Below are 12067 nucleotides of genomic sequence, written 5' to 3' on the forward strand. Positions count from 1 at the left end.
GCTCTGTGGGCACCAGGAGTCGAAATCAACTTGACTGCACACTTTACCTTTTTTTACCTTTGAGAGGATAACTGGTCTTGTGGTAGCAAGCATGACTTGTCCCCATAGCTAAGCAGGGTCCACCCTGGTTGCATACGAATGGGAGACTTGATGTTTGAGCACTGTAAGATATTCCCTTCAGGCGATGGAGCCACTCTGGGAAGAGCAGAAGGTTCCCGGTTGCCTCCCTGGCATATCCAAGATAGGGCTGAGAGAGACTCCTGCCTGCAACCTTGGAGAAGCCGCTGCCAGTCTGTGAAGACAATACTGAGCTAGATGGACCTATGGTCTGACTCAGTATATGGCAACTTCCTGTGTTCATATGTTCAAGGAGGAGGAGGGCTGGTCTTGAGATAGCAAGCAAGACTTGTCCCCTTAGCTAAGCAGGGTTTGCCCTGGTTGCATTTGAATGGGAGACTTGATGTGTGAGCAGCACTGTAAGATATTCCCTTAGGGGATGGAGCCGCTCTGGAAAGAGCAGAAGGTTTCAAGTTCCCTCCCTGGCTTCTCCAGGATAGGGCTGAGAGAGATTCCTGCCTGCAACCTTGGAGAAGCCACTGCCAGTCTGTGAAGACAATACTGAGCTAGATAGACCAATGGTCTGACTCAGTATATGGCAGCTTCCTATGTCCCTAAACCTGCCTTGCTTGCATTGGCCTTCTCCGTGAGATACTCCTTCTTTTTCAGTTTCATGTTTTGTTCTTGTTGTCATGCCCCCCCCCACCCGAGGACATTGGAGAGGAGTGGGAGGCAGGGGACTTACTAGAAAGAGGGGAGGTGCCTGAGGAGGAGCAGGCCGGTGATTTGAATGAGGACATAGTTGAGACAGGCCAGGGCGAGTGTTTGTTGCAGGAGGGACCAGCAGGGCTGGATGATCTTTGGAGAGCAGGGTCAGGATCTGAGCCAGAGATTGAACGGCCACTATGTGTTGGAAACAACACATCTAATCTGCTTGGAGCTTTCGTACGAGAATTTTGTGACTCTGGAGTTTGGGCTTCTGAAGTTTACTGGAAAGCCTGGGTTGTCAGATATGTGCTGGGTCTATGGTGCTTTCAGTCTTCATTCCTGTATTCATGGTGAGACTGTTAACACTTACCATTGTTCAGTAAAGCTGAAACTTGAACTACAATTCAAACTGGCTATTGTGTCATAAATCTCTGGTCAGCTTCTTCAGTAGAAGCAGCTCGTGACACTTGTGGGAAAGTTTTATATATCTTGGTTTGTAAGTATATCCTAATGCCTAGTTACAGAACAGTGATATTACGCATTTTCTTCTCATTGGTTTAATACATTATATCCCTTTAATACATTGGTCAATTATATTATTTTCCTTGTTCAATGCACTTGTGTGTGTTTTACAGATATATTGATCTGGATTCAAAGAGCCCTATGGCTAGTTCCATATGCCCAAGAGGGTTTGTTGTTGAATCCCAAGATTGCACCCCCAGCCCCAATGAAGACAGGACACGTTTAGTTGGAGTAAAATTGGGCCACTTTATTAATAAGGCTAAGACTTGCAACGAGGTACCTGACTAACCAGAGTGCAGGTACTCCTCCCGTGTGGGGCTGCCTCCTAGGGAGGGCCATCCCACACCAGCGTGAAGGGCCGGGTGCTGATTCGGTCAGGCGCCATGTCCTGACCTCCTCTCACTGCTGGGGGGGACCTGACCTACCCCAACAAACTGGCAAACTCTGAGTTAGTAAGTTGAGCCACCCCCCAAGCGGGGGCCATTCCCAACTCCCCGGGCTGCAAAAACCCTGGGCTGTTCCTTGACCTCCCTCACTCCAAAAGGCCCTCCAGCTGAACACCGTTAAACCATCTACCTACCCAACACTGCACTCTTCTGCCACAAAAGTGGGGCAGACCTCTGTTTAGCCCCACTTACCCCCACTCCACTAGCGTTTCCTGAATACCTCGTTGCAAGTCCCGGAGGAGAAGTTCATTCCCCTGATCAATCAAATGTACTCCATCCCCCCTCTACACTGAAGCGTCCTGAACCCGAATGTCAGGATGTGATATCACTCTTCCGCCCAAGGCGCTCTACCAATCTCCCTGTTCACCTTCTTGCATGCCCTGTTGAAGCACAGTGGGGCCCCCTAGCCCCTCCAGCTCAGTCATGGAAGCAGGTTGGACCAAACCAACACGGTGCCATGCTGTGGAGCAACTGACTGAGATGGAGGCAGCTGGGACCAAATTGACCCACCTCTGTCCCTCATTTGTTGATCCCTTCCACGTGGAAGGGGAGGCAAGATGGTGCCCGTGCCTGCCTCATGTGACGGAGGCGCAACCCCGTCTCCTGCCTCATTGCACTGGCGCAGCGGGGAATGGCAATCCTAAAGCTTGCATATATATTGTATGGTAACCCTCGCCTGAAAGTTATGGAGAGTTTAAAAAACTGTACGACAGGGTGAGCTCTGTGTGACAGGGTAAGCTGTTAAAATAAACAATAAAAAAGAGAAGTCATTGGGATGCCTTATAAGGAGCCAACATGGTGTAGTGGCTAGAGTGCTGGACTAGGACCGGGGAGACCTGAGTTCAGACCCCCCTTCAGCCATGAAACTAGCTGGGTGACTCTGGGCCAGTCACTTCTCTCTCAGCCTAACCTACTTCACAGGGTTGTTGTGAGGAAAAACCTAAGTATGTAGTACACCGCTCTGGGCTCCTTGGAGGAAGAGCGGGAAATAAAATGTAATAATAATAATAATAATTACATTTTATATCCCGCTCTTCCTCCAAGGCACAGGCTGCCCGATTTATTTGTTTGTTCAAGGCACAGGCTGCCCAATTTATAGTCAGCAGCCACATGCACTTAATCAACACTCCACCCCCACCAGCTGCCATGGATTAAATCCAGCTTCTGCTGCCTTCTTGTCAGTCGAGGACTCCTCCGTAATCCCCTCACCTGCTGCTGACGTTTCCCCCACCTGTGTCCTCTAGGAGATAGTGGCCGTTCAATCTCTGGCTCAGATCCTGACCCTGCTCTCCAAAGATCATCTGGCCCTGCTGGTCCCTCCTGCAACAAACACTCGCCCTGGCCTGTCTCAACTAAGTCCTCATTCAAATCACCGGCCTGCTCCTCCTCAGGCACCTCCCCACTTTCTAGTAAGTCCCCTGCCTCCCACTCCTCTCCAGTGTCCTCGGGGGGGGGGGGGCATGACAACAAGAACAATTATTATTTTTATTATTATTTTACACAGTCAGACAGGTGTTATTGACTGGTTTGTTTTATCCAGACATCGAGTCCTTCCCAAGGACCTGGGATGCCAGAATTTTATTGTCAATGTTCTTTATTTTTATTTATTTATTTATTTATTTGATTTATATACCGCCCTTCCGAAATGGCTCAGGGCGGTTTACAATTAAAACAAGCCTCTAAAACAATAAAAAGCTAAAACAAATTATAAACAATATAGCAACAATTAACAATTTAAAAACATTTTAAAACAACAATTAAACAGTTTACAGTAATTAAAAGCCCCAAAATTGGGTTAAAATTTAAAAACCCTGGAAAGCCAGGCCAAAGAAATACGTTTTAAGGGCTGTTGTTGTTGTTGTTGCTGTTGTTATAGATATCGTCGCTGAATATAGGCTGTTCCCAGTAAAGCTGCTTTTTGTAATTGGCCTATGGTGATTTCTGTGGCCCCTATGGTGTTGAGGTGCTCTTCAAGGTCTTTTGGAACTGCACCCAGGGCGCCAATTACCACTGGGGTTATTTTGGTCTTCTTCTGCCACAGCCTTTTAATTTCAATTTGTAGATCTTTGTATTTGGTGGTTTTTTCTATTTCTTTTTCTTCTATTCTGCTATCCCCTGGTATTGCTATGTCGATTATTTTGACTTGTTTTTCTTTCTTCTCGACTACAGTTATTTCTGGTGTATTGTGTGGCAGATGTTTGTCTGTAGTCGGAAGTCCAGTAATATTTTTACATGTTCATTTTCTGCAACTTTTTCAATTTTATGGTCCCACCAATGTTTGGCTACAGGTAGCTTGTATTTTTTGCAGATGTTCCAGTGTATCATCCCTGCTACTTTGTCATGCCTTTGTTTGTAGTCAATCTGTGCGATCTTTTGACAACAGCTGATTAGGTGGTCCACGGTTTCCTCTGCTTCTTTACAAAGGCGGCACTTGCTGTTTGTTGTGGATTTTTCTACTTTGGCTCTTAAAGTATTGCATTTGTTCTTAGTGCCTGTTCTTGTGCAGCCAGTATTAAACCCTCTGTTTCTTTCTTCAAGTTGCCATTCTTAAGCCATTGCCAGGTCTTGGTGATGTCTGATTTTCCACTTATATTGTGCAAATATTGACCATGCAGTGGGTTCTTTTTCCATTTTTCTGCTCGGTTCTTGACTTGTTCTTTCTTGTAGGCCTGCTTTGTTTCATTATTGTTGTTGTTATTGTTATTGTTATTATTTTATTATATAGCTTTTTGGATCCTTACCAGTACCTCCAAGTATAATACTTGCACAAAATGAGATGGGTCCCTTTAAAATATATCTTGTGAGATATACTTTCTTTTTCCACTCTTTAGTAGATGAGTTTCAATGGATGGGTCCAATTGCATTTCTCACAAATAAGGACATTTAGTTGCATAAGATGAATGACAAAGGAGGTAAATTCTGTGTCATGGTTCCATCTTTTCAATCAACTGTACCATCTCAAATTTAAAGACAAGCCCTGGTGGTTTCACCTTCTCTTCTTCAGAGTGCTTAAACCATCTGAATCTCAAGCTGCTCTGTTTTCATTAGCTATTGTAAACATGCAATTGTTAAATTTTTCTAAAGTTGTCTTTGCCCATATGTACCTATCAGAGGTCTAAGATTGGTCCCACAAGCCCTTTTCTTTGACCCACTTTTAACTGAAGATACCAGGGTCAGGGCTTTATTAGTGGTGACCCCACGATTGTGGAACTTTATCTCAGAGAGTATCTATCAAGCTTTGTCTTTGCCAACTTTTAGGCATCCATTTAAGATGTGACTCTTTCATGGGGCTTTTGAGGAAGACTCGTAAATTGCAGGTTTTAGATGTTTTATGGCTGTGCTTAGCCATTTAAATGATTTTAATGGTATTTTCCTATTGTTTTTATTGTGATTTTACATGTCGGTAAACTGCCTTGGGAAGGTGTATCTGTGAGATACAATGTATAAAATAAATAATATTATGTGCTCTGAATGACTTGCTCAGCGCAGTTTTGACAGCAGCAGCATCTCTGCCATACTCATAACTTTGCTTACCTTTTGGCAGAAAATCAGTTGAGCTATGGCAGGGGTTAGTCGTGCCTGGTAATGGTTGCATTGCTGTAGCAGTTAGAACCATAGAGGTTTCCTTAAGAAACTCATGTTAAATACAGTGGTTAGAATCTTTTGGTTTGGTGTTGGAGGTCTGTACTCAAATCTCTGCAAAGCTAGGAAGCTCATGGGCTGGCTTTGACAGATAGAGTCACTATCTTACAGCCTAACCTGCCTCCTGAAATTCTCACAAAGATAAAATAAGATATATTCTAAACTGCCCTAAGCCACTGATATATTCAGATATTATTTGCATAATATATGTAAATTGAATATTTATACTGTTTGTAAAATTTGGCCTTTGGGGTAGTAGAATTTGGTGATTTGACTTATAAATTTAAAAGCCTTCGATGTAGCATTGATAGTGTTTAATCACTGAAGAACATATATGATGCAGGCTACTTGAAATCTTCTTTGGTGGTGGAACCTGCTTCATATATCACAAGAGCAAGAAGCAGATGCAAGAGTGCATGTGCTCTTCTGCTTCCTGCTGCCTCTTATCATATGGACAAAAGCTCTGCTTGGAGCTGAAACATTCCCAATGGGAGAGATCTCTTGGGTTCACTGCTGTGACTCCTTGTACCTTGTGAAGCAGTCCAAAATATGCTTCTCAGAGATAAATTCTGTGTCAGTTAGAATTTAAAAGCTTGATGAAATTTTTGTTGGTTGAAGCTGTTTGGGTTGTGCTATGTGTAGATGGTCCACTGGCATGATCAAAATGGACAGTCTCTGTTCAATACCTATTTCCAGTGTATATCTATTGATGCTGCTACATAACCCTTATGACTACAACTCTTTGTATACTGCTTTTCAACAAGAGTGCCCAAAGCAGTTTATGTAGATAAATAATAAACTTTTTAGTTGGCTGTCCCAAAAGGGCTCACAATCTAAAAAGAAAGACAAAGTAGACACCAGCAACAGCCACTGGAGGGAATGCTGTATTGGGGTTGGACAGGTCCCTGGTTTTCTCCCCTTGCTAAACAGAAGAGAATCAGCTCTTTAAAAGGTGCCCCTCTGCTCACTTAGGAGGGGTAAAAAAAATCTTCTGCATAATATTATATGTAATAAATATGCATGAAATAATATTAATAATATTTTGCTGCATGTAAAATGAAATTACAAAGCAGAACATTCAAACATTTTCTTTCAAAATGATTTGACATGAAGATCTTAAGAGCCTGTTTCTAATAATGGCTGACTTCCAGAGCCGGCTTCTGGTAGCAGGAAAGAAAGATGTGCTGGCATGAGGCATAACTGCAGCTCTGTCCATGCAGCCTAGGGTGTGCAAGGGGGCTGGATGGGTGGGAAGTGATTTTTGACAATTCACTCTGGCTGCAGGAGTGCCCTGTGTCACCTGGAAATATGTCCCTGAGGGCTACACAACCCTCAGGGTCATGTTGTCAGGTGACACAGAGCAGTCCTGCAGCCAGGGTATATTATCAACATTTACTCCCCTCTTGTGCACCTGGGGCTGTGCAGCCCCAGCACAGCCAAGGAAGCTCTTCCTCCCACCAGCACATCTTCCTTTCCACTACCCAAAGCCTGCTGTGGGTGTCAGCCAGTATTCTATATCACCGTTACACACACCTTTTCCTCTCCCATGAGCCCTCGAAAATCTTTATGCTTTGCTTTGTATCTTTGTTTTATGTTTTTAAATGGTTTAAACCAAATACCTTTTTAAAAATATGGACATAAAAGCTTCCGAATAAATTGTTGTTGGTTCACTATACATTATTTTCTAGTCTTCAACCTTTCTCTTGGGAATCTGCTTTGACTGCCAGTGACAGAGAGGATGTATTAGAGGATAATGGAGTGGTGCTAAAGAGTGTTGTTTCTGTAATGAAACATTGAGTTACACAATAATGACCTCTGGGCAGAAACAAAAATGTATTTTTACAAAATGGATGGCAACTTTAGCGTTTCCTATTGAGCATGCTAAAGAGTGAAGAGAGGTTTTATATATAGTGAGCATCATAAAATCAATATGTGTATATTATTTTGCATTCCTTTTTATTTTATATCTCCTGCTTCCTCCTCTTCTTCTTATTTTTTTAAGCTTAGCACCACCTTGCTAGCTGTGATAGCTATACATTTAAAAACTGGGCAATGATTTGGTGCCTAAGTCACGCAGATTGGACCTCTGTACGTGACAGGGCTTTGCAGGCCTTTCTTTGCCCTTATAACTCCCTGTGCCCTTTGAAAAGCTGCTCTGTATACACTCTAGAGTTGGGATACTCTAGAATAGCGTGGCATTTTGGGGGGCTGCAAAAGAGTGGGGATGGTGGAGATTGAGGGCCCATCTAGCATACACAGAAGCACCATTCTGCTTGTGCCAAGCACCAGTGGATCCAACTGGCTACTGAGAGCCAATGTAGTGTAATGGATAGAATGGGGCCACCAAGATCAAGATCAAGATTATCAAGGTTCAACTCCCAGCTCAGCCATGAAGCTCCCTGGCTGATCCTGAGCCTGTCACCTCATTTCAGCTTCATCTACATCACAGGGTTGTTGTAATGATACACTGAGGAAAACTGCAACTACTGTTTTTAAAAAATATTATTATTAATTAAGTGAGCTGGTTGGAATGTAGGGGAAATTGCAAATAAAAAAAAAGAATGTTTGCTACCCTAAGCTCTTTGGAGAAAGGGTGGAGCACAGATGTGATGAATAGTAATAGCAATGAAACATGTCTGTTTTAAGAAGATTACATAGGAATCTTCCTTGTATCGAGTCAGGTCCGTGGTCCATCTAGTTCATTATTGTCCACACAGACTGGCAGTGGCTTCTCCAGAATTGCAGACAGAAATTTCTTTCAGCCCTGCCTTAGAGATGCCAGGGAGACCTCCTGCATGCAAGCCTGCAGATGCTCTTCCCAGAGAGGCCCCATCAACAGGGGCATATCTATAGGGGGGCAGGGGGGGCACGTGCCCCGGGCGCCACTTGAAGGGGGGGCACAATTTCTTAAAATTAAATAATTTTTTAAAATGGGCACCAAAAACAAAATGGCCACTGGGCATGCGCAAATGGCCTCTGTGAGGCCCTAGGGCATGCCACGCCTCGCAGAGGCCATTTGAGCATGCACAGTGGCCATTTTGTTTTCAGCGGCCATTTTTTTTTTTTTAAATGACCACCGCACATGCTCAAATGGTGCCTGTGAGGCCCTAGAGGCCAGTGGGAGGAGGGGGAAACTTTGCAGACCCCCCACAGCCTTTAAGATGTCCCCCGAAGGGGCTACAGGTAATTTTTTTAAAAAAATTAATATAATATGTCACTGTACACATATTCAGATTGGCACTATGTACAGAGAATAAGGGCTTGTGAATACTGAGCTGAAGTTTATGAGCTAAGATTGTATCCATTTGCTCTTACTTTGCTTCTTGTGATAAGTGAGTTAAATGTGATGTCTTAATAATATGGCTATTAATGGTCAGTTTGTCTTTGAATCAATGTGAAATCCTTAGTATTAAGGCCCACTGGGAGTTTCTTGCTCTTTCTCTCATTTTTACTGTCTTTCTGAAATACTAGAATATATTCCAAGCAGTGACACAGTTTACTCTGCATATCATTTAATTATTTTCAGAGTATCTGGGAAAAGTCAAATTCTCCATTTATTTTTAAAATTTATGTAATCGTGATGCTACAATGCATAGTAGAGAATTAGATAGTCACTTCTGTTTAGTTTTCCAAGTACACCTCCACATAATATTTGGGGATTTCATGAGCCCCAGCATACTGAAATTTGTCATTTTCCAGCATTTTAACCTGAGCTATCCAAACAAATTAATGATAGCCCCACAATTTGGATAGTTTTAAAAAACAAATCTGAAGTGGTAGATAGGAGCTTGACCACATGTATGATATTGATAATTTTTGTAATTTTTTAAATTTTTAAAATAAAAGTTTTCTGAAACATGTGTGTCAGTCAGATGTATGTTGGGGGGGTGCGGCGGGGGGGGGCGCAATTTCAGTGCTTGCCCTGGGCGCCGTCTTCCCTAGTTACTCCACTGCCCATCAAAAAGGTGCACAACAGCAAGAAGAGTACTATCACTGCCCTGCTTTTCCTAACAAGAGCTTTTACCTGCCCTCAATAATAAGCATTCATTTATTCCTCAAATTTGTCTATGCATTCAAGGCCAGCCTTGCCATGAAGCAGGGTAAAGCAGGCTGGGTCTTTTTCTGTTTGGTTTCTCAAAGTAACAGAATCATTGGAGGCTTTGCTGTGCATCGTTGGAAGCATCATTGTGCATTGTTGGAATCATTGCTGTACATTGTTGGAGTACGATAGCTTCCTCATTTGTGATTTTTGTAGAGAGACCTGTGTGCATGTCTTTAATTTGCACTTACCTGGAATCCATGAGAGTAATTAAAATTTTCCTGAGCCAGGAGAGCAGCTAGAAAAGAGAAGTGGCAATACTTTTTCCATTCCTCCCGCTTGTCTTCCTGAGGGTATTTGTAACTCGTTGGATATTAGCACCAAAATGCTCTGATCAGCTTGCTACCCTTCCTTTTGCAGCTCATTTTGACATTCAGTTTTTGATTTTGTAGCCTGCAGAATTATTATAGTTATGAGTTTTATGTGTACAAATGATAGCAAGAAAATGCCACCAACATATTGTATGACTTTCTTTGCACCTCTGGGTGAAAATAATATTACACTGTTAAAAAAAAAAAAAGCCACTCCAATTTCTGACACCTATCAACTCCCACACATTTAAACCACTGTCCTCAGGAGTGAAGGATCTAATTAACACACAAGCCCCTGAGTCACTCTGACAGCTTGCTTTCATGGTGACTTGTGAGGAATCTGAGTTCTATCCACTGCCAAGCCTTAAAATTCAAGGGTGGCTTTTTAATGAATAACCCAGGTACAGCGTTTTCCCCCCTGCGGAAATACTCTCTCTCTCTCTTTTTAACGCAAGAACATCACTGTTTTACACATCTAGGAAAACCATACATTTACACGCTGCCCTGCGGGGGGAGTGCCATTTCTGCATACAGTATATGACAGTGTCCCTTGAGTATTTTAGGGTAGAGGCTGTATGAGATTTGAAAGGAATCAAGAGTGTTACTCTTCTAACTAGGATCCAAATGAAAGATCCTGTTATATAAATAGACATTTCCTCAGGGCATAGTATACATTTATTTTAAAGTGTTTTAAACTAAATGTTAAGAGCAACACTGTTCAGCCCAGTAAGCAAGGCATATTCCACACAGCTGATGTAATATGTATGTTGCCATGATGATAACAAGCTAGTGATAATTTGGGAGATATTTGCATTGCAGTAATTAAAAATAAATGCCTAAAAGAATTGGGGTGGAGAGTTGTTTTACTTTGGATTTTTGTAGAGAGACATGTGTATTGACCCCAACCCAAGGCAGTTTATAGCATCAGTGTAAACACTGTAAGAAGCTCTTAAATACATATAAACCATAATAAAATTACAATATGAACTTTAAAAGGAGCAAAAATTCACAATAAAATGTGAGAGAGATTACAGGATATATTGAGGAAGACTGAGAGTGAACCAGTTTAAATTTTTGCTGTAAACCGCCTTGGGATTCTTTTAATGAAAGGCGGTATATAAATTTAACAATAAACAAACAAACAAACAAACCACCAACCAGCTCTCTCCATTACATTCCAGAGGCTCAGCTAAATATAATAATTTTTAATTGCCTACAAAAAGGCAGAGGAGAAGAGGTAGTGCAGATCTCTACTGGCAAGTCATCCCGTGGTCTGGAAGCAATAGCTTATTATTTATGGCTCTTCCCATATCATATGAAGTTGTGAAATAATACTTGACACCACTGTGCATTGACTTTTGTGGTAATCAGATCACTTGGATGATGCCAAAAGCGGGTGGAAAGGTTATGCTTTCCTGAGGACTGTATTATGATGATTTATTGAAAGACCTTGCGATTCAAATAGAAAAATGCTTGCAAAATGTATCTTTTTTTAGCTTAATCCTTTTTTTCCTAGGTTTTTCAGAACTGCCATCATAACATAAATCATTTCATTATGATTTCAAAGATACCTACTCTGAACTGGAAGGTAGAGGGCTGTGTACATATGGACAGACAGTCATATAGGTCTATAATGTGTTAGAATGAATGTCCAAAGTTTGGTGAATGTTGACATTCACATATGAATGTTGACAATCCCAGACAGATTTCTGAATGTCAGCATTCATTGGTGTACATTAATGGTGAATGGTGAATGCCAAAAAATGCATTTAGGTGACTGCCAGTATTCATTGGTGTTATCCCTGAGTTTATGGATATTCACCAAATTTGTCTGTGTTGTCATTCACAAAATATATAATAGATAGAGAGCATATGTTTATCCCTGTTTGTGTTGTAAAAGAGGCCAATTATAACTGAAAACCTGGAATTTTAGAAGTGCACATTTTGGTTTGCAGCTGTTTCTTAAATGTTGGTATTTATTATTTTGTTCACAATCTCATTTTCAAATTAAATATAGGAGTCGGTATGGTATTGAGAAAGGTTAGAAGGATTCCTCAGATCATCCTCTCCAGAATGTGTAGTTAGTTCCATTGTTTACTCTTGAATGTATAATTTTTTGTCTCTTTTCACTGGGCATGAATTCATTTCAGCAGCTAATGAATTTGAAAAAAAATGTTTTCCCATGTCCATTTGTTAGAGAGTCCTGCAATTTGACTTTCATTGTTTGTTTCCAACCTCATCTTGCTGTCTTCCTTCCCCCATCTTTTCTTTTCTTTTAAAAC

The 12067-nt window shown here is 41.8% G+C and overlaps 1 protein-coding gene across 6 annotated transcripts in view; it reads left to right on the top strand.

Moving 5' to 3' along the window:
- PTPRN2 (protein tyrosine phosphatase receptor type N2) overlaps positions 1–12067 on the top strand; it is a 914460-nt gene that overhangs the window by 365296 nt on the left and 537097 nt on the right. The gene's annotated exons all lie outside the window — the stretch shown is intronic.

Source organism: Hemicordylus capensis, chromosome 6, assembly GCF_027244095.1.
Source record: "Hemicordylus capensis ecotype Gifberg chromosome 6, rHemCap1.1.pri, whole genome shotgun sequence".
Taxonomy (NCBI): domain Eukaryota; kingdom Metazoa; phylum Chordata; class Lepidosauria; order Squamata; family Cordylidae; genus Hemicordylus; species Hemicordylus capensis.